At 36.9% G+C, this 9,088-nt stretch overlaps 1 long non-coding RNA gene across 1 annotated transcript; it reads left to right on the plus strand.

Moving 5' to 3' along the window:
* Positions 1–204: 204 nt before the first annotated feature.
* Positions 205–7,831, plus strand: LOC116419249. Its single transcript, XR_004229509.1, has 3 exons — positions 205–322; positions 700–902; positions 7,764–7,831. It is a non-coding gene; the product is annotated as an uncharacterized LOC116419249 (long non-coding RNA).
* Positions 7,832–9,088: the final 1,257 nt, after the last annotated feature.

Raw genomic sequence — 9,088 nt, forward strand, 5'->3', positions numbered from 1 at the left:
CCAAACTATTCTACTTGGTGTTCTTCAATTGCACAATAGAGAAGGTAAAGTTCAGATGGAAAAGTCTCATGATCCTTAGGAACAATCGCAAAGCAGGTGTTAAGACTAGTTCTTTAATGTCATTTCCACCTGTTTCTGATGTGGACCCCCATCTGGACTGGGGACTTTAGCACTTAGAATTTTCTTTTCTCTTTCTTCAGGAGCTCCAAACATCTGTATATACCATCAGGCCACATCTGCTTCCAGGGCTGCAGGAATTGGGCTGAAAGTAGACACAACCAGCAGAGTTTGGGAATGAAGTGGCCTAGGCCCCTGGATTCAGGTAATGGGTTGTCCTGAGATTATAGAAGAAGGAGTGATGAAATTACTGCAGTGATTTAACTTGCCTGGCACATAACTATCTCATTTCTTTCTCAGAGAGTCTTGCTACCACTTTAAGTAGCTTGCCTGAGTCTGTATGATGTAGTTAAACATTTTTTATACTTTGTAAATCATTGTTGCCTATTGTTTCATGTATGTTTCTTTGATTTTTGTAACTAGACAGAAAGCTCTTGATGAAGACTGGGCGTTTGTTTCAGTACCTACTATAATCCCATAAAATATATATGTTTTTCTGGTACCATGATAGTCATATAGTATATGATCAGAAAATACTTGTGGATTGATTAATCTCAGTATATTACTCCTCTTATCTTCTAGTTTATGGAAAAGCAGGCCACATAAGGGTGCCAACCGATCAGATTGAATGAAAGGGAATCAAAAATCTGTCAGCTGTCTTCAGTGATCTACTGTGTGTAAACTCTTCCTCCTGTTGGCCAGCACTGTTTCCAGATTTGATCCTAAGTAGCTGTATAAACACTGAACATCTTTAAATTTGAATTTGCACATTAGAAAATTTGAAGGTATGTGCATGTTGGCAAAATGTGTCATTTTGTTTCTTCTGACATATGGAAGGAATATTAACTACTAGATTAAAGTGGCACCCCCTAAAATCATACCTCTTCAAGATGAAAAAGATATATGGATCTATGCAAAATAATATTGATCATATACCATATTCAGATTTTATATAGGTCAGATTAAGGGGGAAATACCATAAATATTTATATGTAATTTTGTGTCAGCTTCTAGAACATAGGGTATAAGTATTTTATTTCTTTGTGAGTACCATAATGTGTAGTATATGACAGATAATCTAGTAACTGGTATGGAAAATAGGCATAAACCATTATTCTCACTTTCATATCTTCCCTTATCTGGAGGACAGTGCTGTCTAAGATTTGCATTTTGAGTCCATAAGAAATCATCCACACTGCCTCACTCCAGCTTTTTTTTACTGCTCCTTTGCTTTTTCCTTTCTAGAAAAGAAGGCACCATTAGTTTCTCAGTAAAAATATTTTAATAGAATGAATAGTAGACTTGCATTTGCTAATACATATGTAAAAAGTTCCCTATTAAAGTGAACTCCTGAATAAGAGCTACATATGAAGTGAATTTGAGGTATGCAAATCTGAAGCTCTAGTTCTTGATTCTTGGAACTATGTTACAGCAAAACTATTCTACTTGGTGTTCTTCAAATTTGGCATTACATCTCCTATCTTTCAGTATTTGCACAACCTGTCTCTCATGCACTCTTTCCTTATCTCATTGGAGAATTGGACTCAAGTCATTAAAATACTTAGTCTCCATGATACAATTTAGTATTATATTATCTAATACATGTCTATGATTTTTTTCCAGTTTGTTAGTCTTATCTCCTCAAGTAAAGTATACGTTCCTCAAGAGAAAGCATTTTGTTTTATTCTAGAACACAGTGCTAAAGAGGGAGTTTGTGAGCACTTAGAATGTTATATGACAATTCTTCTGTGCTAGCATTAGTTCAAGATCAAGTCATGTTGATAAATATGGAATTAATGGAATATATGGTAGACCTACATTTCTAATGCATATGTAAAAAAGTTTCCTATTAACATCGAACTCCTGAAATGCTACATATGGAGTGATTTTGTAAGGGACAATATAATGGTCCTCAGGAGCACAGGGTTGCTTCCTTTGCCTCCTTTTTTAGACTTTCCTCATCCCTTGAAGAAGTAAGGATGCACTGCTGCTTCAGACGAAGTCTTCTTTCCCAAGATTCCTGAAGAATATGGTTTCCAGTGACCCTTCTTCACTCTCACATCTCCTTCTCTACAATGTCTCAAACCTTTCAATTTCTTTGGTCAATTGTTGCCAATGTGTCACCAGGGCTCAACCGTTTGACTAGTCAAGTCCTGGTGGAACTGGAAGTGTTATCTCCTCTCTCCTTCCTCTCCATCTGCCTTCTTGAAGCTTGTGGATAAGTCTTTTAAAATCCTTAAGCATGACTCAAGTCTTCTTTACAACTTAAAAATTGTGACAGTCCTGATTGTTTTCAGGAATCTCTCCCTAAAATATAAATCTCAGATTGCCCTTTATTTCTCATGTATTTATTTCCCAATTACCCTCTTTCTACTCCTATCAGCCATCACTTCTTGGATCTAACTTTGAACCAGGTCCAACATTTGTAGGAAAAAATATGCTGAATTTTGTATATGAAAGGGAGAATAATGGTTTATGCCTATTTCCCATGTCAGTTACTAGATTATCTATTACATATTAGTATTATGGAAGTCACAAAGAAATAAAATACATACACCTTATGTTCTAAAAGCTAACATAAAATGCCAATATAAACTCAGTCTAAATTCTGGCTCAACTACTCATACTATGTGACAAGGTCACTTTTGCTCTCTGACCTTCATTTCCTCATCTATAAAATGAGAGAGAGAGAAGCTGATGACTAAAGTCTCTTCCTGTTCCAAATCTATGATCGATGAAATTGCTCCAACTATATTATCAGGTAGACTATATTGCTTCATTTTCTCCATAAGGATATCATGAGAAAATCTGTCATATGCCTTTTTGAAACATATCCATGCCTTGATTAAGTCTAGTAACCAAAAAAATGATCACTAGGGATGTTCTATAAGGGATTCTTCTTTCAGTGTGATGTAGGCTAGATGACCTCTGAAGTTCCTTATAATTATGAAACCATATACTTGTTATTCAGTTGTTTCAATTTTATCCAATTATTTGTGATCCCATTTGGGGTTTTCTTGGCAAAGTTAGAAACTGGAATGGTTTGCCATTTCCTTCTCCAGCTTATTTTATAGATGAGAAACTGAGAAAACAGGGTTAAATGATTTGCCCAGGGTCATAGCTAGAAAATTTTTGAGGCCAGATTTGAATTTGGGAAGAAGACTTCCTGATTCTAAGCAATATTCTCCATATTTCTCAACATCCCCTATAATTCCTAATAAAATAGAGGTACAGCTAGAGATGCTTGCAAAAGTCTTATTGATTGGTTATTTCCAGTAGGCAAAGAATAATTCTATCTTACATTCTGATGTATAGATACAGATCTGAAAACTCTCATTGGTATAGAACTAGAGAATCATGGACATTTAAAATTGGAAAGAATCTCAAGGTAGTATATGGCAACCTTTTCATTTAATGAATGAAGGGCTTGAAGCACAGACCAGTTGAGTGGTTTAAAATCATAGGATTTTAGAGTTGAAAGAGAGATAGACCTTAAAATTTGAAAGTGTTTTAAAGGTCATCTGGTTTGATCCATATGTGAGCAGCAATTCTCTCTTTACAACATCTCAAACAAGTTGTATTGAAGGGTTCAAGAGATAGGAAACTTGCTACCTTTTGAATCATTCTATTTTTATTTTTGAATGTTTCTTTATGTTTTTAAATTAATTATTTTTCCATTATCACACATTTCAGTTTTTTCTTCCTTCCCTTTTTCCCTTTCCCCCACTGGAAAAAAAGAAAAAAAAAAAACAAAAGCTTTATAAAAATAAATACACTAAAGCAAAACAAATTCCCAAATTGGTAATGTCCAAAAATGTCCCTCATACTAAACAAAACTTGATTCTTAATGACTTCTCTTTGCTAGATGAGTTGAATCAATTCCTCCTCCATTCTTCACCTATGTTACTACAGCTATTATATTTGTTTCCCCCACTACAGAGTCATTTCTTCTCTAGGTTAAAATGTTCCCAGACCCTTGAAGAATTCCTCCAATAATATTGTCTCTGGTCCCTTTCTCATTCTGGTTTTCCATGATCCAGTCTTTTTTTCATGAATCCAATGATTCCTCTAAAATGTATCATCTATGGAAAAAATACAATATTCCAAATGGATCATGAAATTTATCTAGTCTAACGCCTCTCTTTTATACATAAAGACATTATAAGAATTAGAGAGGTTAAGTGTTTTGTCCAGGATTGATCATACATTGAATTAATGGCAGAGCTGCATCCAGGACTTATGGGTATTCTGACTCTCCATTCAATGCCCTTTGTACTGTATCATACACCCTGCCTCTTTAGAAGCTGAGCTTGAGATGAAGCATAAGGAAACTAAACACTAAGGATGCCAAAACCTTTCTGCTTCCTGCTAAATCTAAAAAAAGAATAAACTTTGAAAATATGAAAGGTGATTACCAGATGTCAACTGGATACCATGGGAACAGTTTCAATCATGAAAAAAAAAATTCTTCAGGTTTAGTTTTTATTTATCTAAAGGTCTTTACTAGGTTGAGGAATTGTTGAGGAAGGTGCTTCTTATAATTTTATGGTACTATTAATCACCTGAAAACTCCACTAAACTGGAAATAACTGTAAAATTTGTAGCACTTTGACTGATCAGAGTTCAAGATCTCAATAATTCTCAACAATTTGTGTAGGATCAAAGATATGGCTGCCCTCCAAAAAGTAGTGACGCCTTACATCAAAGTTGTGAGTGAATCTCTTTCAACCTTGCTCTCTCTTTTCAGCACTTAGATTTAACTTCTTGTTGTAAACTTCTAATTATGGCAACTTGTTTATCAATTTGAACCCTTAGCCACAGCCCAAATCATGGCAGCTTCTTGTAGGGGAGACTGAGGCTAAAAGGATGGATTACTCAGGCTGTATTAAACTTTGCCTGTCAAATCTCAAAAAAATAAACTTGGTGAACAATTCTATAAATATTCTTTGGATAAATATCCTATAGCCCTTTCAAACCAAACTGATTCTTGCAATCACTGAATCACTGGCACATTGTTCTGGTTGGATTATGGAAAATGCTTTTGATAGAACAAATGATGATCACCTGAACTTGGGTTTGAAAAAGGCCCAGACCCAATCTGCTTTTTCATAGGAGAAAAAACAACATTCAATTCATTTCTTTATCTCTTTCATGTGTGATGTTTTCACTAGAGCCTACTGTTTTAAGGTATTCTCTGGCTTCTTTCCTCCCCTTCCCCCCATCCACTTTTCTTTCCCCCCCTCCCAAAGTCCCAGAGAGTCTGGCGGGGCAAATATCTGGCGGGGAGTTCATAAAGGGATTGCTTTTACTTGTTTCAGGTGCTGACGGCACAGTGAGGTTTGTTTTGTTGAGAGCTTAAAATAACAAAAGTCAGAGGGACTGGACTCTACCTAGAAAAGAAGAGAGTAAGAATTTCTAATAGCAGAGAATAGCCTTGTGTCTACCAAGGGCAATAGATACTTGCCTTCTTAAAAAAAAAATGTCTAAGAGTAACTTACTCACAAAATACCAGTCATAAATACTTTCATGTCTGACTCACTTAAGCCGGAGTTGTAACTTAACATTACCATGTGCCTTTATATAATTGAAGTTTAAAGGAATGCCTTTCAAAACCTAATGTTTGGCTCATGATGAAAGAAAATCAAACAGCTTATTCTAAGTTACATTCAATAATTACATAAGTAACCCTTTAAATACTAGATATGCAAATAATGCCCTATTCTTTCTATAATTACTTTGTGTTACAAGGTTTGATTTGATAGGATCCTCCCCTCCCTTTCCCCAAATCATAATACATGTTTATGGTGAAGATTAGCAAATGTTATTTCTTTTCAGGTGGGAGGAAGTGGAATAGGAATTTTGAGATTTGTAATAGCTTAGCATGACTATACGGGGCCTATTGTCTAAGGGCGGAGGAATTGGAAAGGTTTGAGACTTCCTTTTAGGTAGGCATGTAAGGCTCTGTTTTGCCTGATACTCTGCCCAATCTGATCTGAACTACTATCCAAGGCTCCCAATCCTATAAGAACAAATCTCCTCTATGAGATTACTGGCACTTCCTGTTTGTATTTGGATTGGAAATAACTCCTTGAGTGTTTCGGCATTTCCAGTTCTTGCCCCAGATCAACACTGAAAGAGCAGAAGAGCCATGAAATAATGGGCTGAGCTTCCTAAAATCTCGAGGAGGGAGACAAACCAACAAACAAATGGTTTGGGAGGGATATGCCAAGGAATATGTTATTCCTGACTGAGGTCAGCTGGATTTATCCATTCTCCACCCCTTATTTGAACCTCCACATGTGGACTAGAATAATGTGTAGAAAGCTTTTTTTGCATTTGGGAGGCAGCTTTGATTAATAAAATAAGAACTAGACTTAAAATGAGAAGATCTGAGGTTGGATCATAACTCTGTCATTACTATCTGGATGAACTTGGGGGTCATTTAACATCTCAGGAATCTTCATGACAGTTATTGTGGGTGATACACATATTCTGCCCAAGCCCTGAGCCTAGAAGGCTGATTAGGCCATAGAGTTATTGATTTAGGGCCTATATATTGATTCACTATAATAGAGGATTATTCTTTAGCTGATTGGCTAAATGAATTAAGGCCTAATTTGGTAACTTAGTATCTCTGAAGAAGGGAAAGTAGCTCTTCAAATGTGACAGACTTATTATTCTCCATTGGGATATTCTTGCTATGGGCCTAGGTGTGTCCAGGAGACTAGAGCAATCCATCAGACTGTCAGTACCTATTATCTTTGTTAAGTATTAGTCCCTTTTCTTTACTCAGTAAAATAGTTTTTTTTTCAATAATGTCCCTCATTGATACAATTTCTCCTCATACTGACTTGATTTGTAGGACCAACATGTAATTGGCCCACAACAGGAATAATAATTCTTTACCTGCTTCCTTACTTTGGACAGGGACCTGAACAAGATGATCTTGTTAGTACCCTTTTAGGACAAATAACCATGGTCTGTAATTCATAGGGACCAAAATGTCCAGGGAGAGGAACAATCATAGAGCTTCTGGGACACAAGCAATGCTGAAATGGAAGCTGAAATGGAGGCTCATGGCTTGCCCATTTTATCCTTCATTATCATACAAGTATAGCCATCTCTCACCTTCATCATTCTCTTTCTACATATTTTAGAAATGACCCTCAACTAGGTGCTCTCTTTCTCTCTTTCTCTTTTGACAGTGTGTTAGCACAAGGGCACTCCTAGTTTGGTGTAGCATAATGTTAACATTCTGTTAATGAAATGTTTCGTGTGTCATGAACCAAAGCTTAGGACCAAAGAGCATTTGGGCTGAGAATGAAGCTGTCTTTAAGCTTTTGTCAGGGTTTCACCTTTCATCTCCCTACCCCTACCCCCTTGAGGCTCCACCCACACCTTGTCCCCCAGACAAAACAACCTTGGAGGGATGGGTTGACTTCAGGAGATTAGTGTTCTGTAACAAATCTCCTTAGGTCCCTGTGTTCTGCCTATGGCACAGATGGCATTGGGTCCCTTAGGGGGTAACCTGTTAAACTTTGAGGGGCATGATGTTACCTGGCATAGGAATGTTGATATTGCTATGAAGTCCCATGGAGTCTACATTACATTTGTAATTTTTTTTTTTTTTTTTTACAACAACACAGTTTACAGAAGTCCAGATGTGTTGGCTGTTCCAGTTGTTCCACCATATGGAAAGACCACAGTTTATCGGTTTGTACCAAAGATTGAAATATAACCTTAATCACAGGCAGTTTCTTAGGATTATCAAGCCCTGGAAGAGCTGCTTTGAGGTCATTTACTTCAATGTCCTTATTTTATGGTTGAGGGTCTGAGATGTAGAGAAGAAGGTCTGAAGGTCTGACTAAGTGACTTACTCCAAGGATACTCAAATACTATCAGTGTCGGAGGGAGGTAAGATTTGAACTGAAGTCTTTTAGTTCCAGAATTGGCTTTTGTCCCATTAAAATTAACTTCAATCATTTATTAAGTGCCTACTCTGTGCAAGTCTCTGGGATTACAAAGCAGAGAGAGAAAGAGAGAGAGACAGAGACAGACAGACAAAGACAGAGACACAGAGACACAGAAAGAATATAAACCTTTATCTTTGAGAAAATTACATTTACTGGGGAGATAGAATATGTGCGCTAGTAAATAAATTCAAAGTATATGTGGGGAAGTTTCAAGAATGAGAGCATGCTAATGACTGTGGGAATCGGGAAAGGGATCAAATAGAAGTAATAGCTGCTGTAACCCTGGCTGGAAGCTGGGGATTTTACTGGGCAGAGGTGAAGAGTGAGTGCATTCCAGGAATAAGGAAAAACCTGGGCAAATGCTCCAAAAGGAGTGATGGAATGTTGCATATTGGGGGCAAGGTGGCCGTTTGGGCTGGAATGCAGGCTATGTGAAGAGTAATATACAGTGAACCTTGAATGGCAGGTGGGAGCCACATTGTAAAGGGCTTTCAATGCCAATCAGAGAAGTTTGTATTTATACTGAAAGCTTCATGGGCAAGTCCATGGAGTGGTTATACCTGTTCTGTAAGGATATGTGCAGAAGACTGACGAGAAAGGGGGAGACAATAGAGTCAGGAAGGGCATTTAGGAGGCTACTGCAATCATTTCAAGGAGATGGTGAATGTGAGCTGATCCTATGAGGTAGTGGTAGGATATGGAGATACAAGATACATGGACAGAGAATGGAAAGACATGGAAACTGAGCCAAGCTTGGGGGTAAGGAAAAAGGACATTTGAAAGGAAATTTATCTATAATGAACCCTGAAGTTCTATCTTTACAGATTTATTTCTTTGGATTTCAGATATCACTGCTCTAGCATCTATTAAAAATGGAGAAATCTTGAAGAAGTCTGATATTATAAGTTTTTATCAGTCATATCTTAAATTAGAAGATATGGGTTTAAAAATTTGCCTCTGACATTTACTACATGGCTTTGAGTAAGTTGCTTCACCTT

This window comes from Sarcophilus harrisii, chromosome 5 (assembly GCF_902635505.1).
Source record: "Sarcophilus harrisii chromosome 5, mSarHar1.11, whole genome shotgun sequence".
In the NCBI taxonomy this organism is placed as follows: Eukaryota; Metazoa; Chordata; class Mammalia; order Dasyuromorphia; family Dasyuridae; genus Sarcophilus; species Sarcophilus harrisii.